This window comes from Echinops telfairi, unplaced genomic scaffold (assembly GCF_000313985.2).
Source record: "Echinops telfairi isolate 266 unplaced genomic scaffold, ASM31398v2 ScPeMD7_7424;HRSCAF=8462, whole genome shotgun sequence".
Classification (NCBI taxonomy): domain Eukaryota; kingdom Metazoa; phylum Chordata; class Mammalia; order Afrosoricida; family Tenrecidae; genus Echinops; species Echinops telfairi.
The window spans coordinates 12,403-13,524 of record NW_022111324.1 but is presented as its reverse complement, the minus strand read 5'-3'; positions in this window follow the sequence as shown (position 1 = coordinate 13,524).

Below are 1,122 nucleotides of genomic sequence, written 5' to 3'. Positions count from 1 at the left end.
TCACAATAATCTACACATAACCCCCCTCCCTGGGGAACAGACAACAGAAAAGTGGGTGAAGGGAGATATCAGACAGTGTAAGACATGACTAAATAATAATAATTTATAAATTACCAAGGGTTCATGTGGGGGCGGGGGGCGGAAATGAGGAGCTGATACCAAGGGCTCAAGTAGAAAGAAAATGTTTTGAGAATGATAATGGCAATAAACGTACAAATGTGCTTGACACAACGAATGTACCGTATATACTCGTGTATAGTGAGTTTTTCAGCACATTACTTAATGCAGTTTGTGTGGTAAAATTAGGTGCCTTGGCTGATACTCTGGTCGGCTTATACTCAAGTATATACGGTATGTATGGATTGTGATGAATTGAATGAGCTCCCAATACAATGTGTTTTTTTAATGTATAAATAAGAGTCATCTTATTGGGCTGACATGCCATCTTTTGTTCCCCTGAACAGTAAGACTTGTAAAAATTCCTTGCCACTACACAGCCAGAGGTCAGATAAGACCACACTCTTTACTCAATTGTGTTCTAGAAAGAACATAGAAAGTTAGCATTTTACTTCCTAGAAGTTATCTTTGGTCAATCCTGTCTAAATTGGCTAAATAAATAAATATAAGTTTAAACTAACGGGGCAAAAAGGCTCAATAAAGCTCTGGAAGAAACCGTGCTGCTGGATCTAAGTGCTAATGGAAAGTCAAGGTGGCTGGTAGGGGGCCCTGCCCTGGCTTAAGTCAGTCAGAGCCTGAGGCCATCTTTCATGTCAATAAAAGTGTTTAAGAAAAATTTTAAATAAATTAAAATTGTTTTTAAAAAATGGGTTTAAAATCTGGCTTTCTTAGAGTTATACTGTTTTATTTTAACTATTGTTATTAAGACAGTAATTGATAAAAATGATCATTGAACATAGAACGTTTGTAAGCTATTTGCTTTCAGCCATCAATCTGAAATCTGTAAAGTGGGTGTAGACCACCCCAACAAAGAAACCTCTGAAAAGGTCAGCCTCACCAGTGCTTTGAGTGCTCTGGACCTTTGCAGACCCTGGTGCAGATTGCTGTCGGTAGAAGAAAAAGGAACTCATTTGGTTTTCTTTTAAACTTTAAACTAGTGATTTG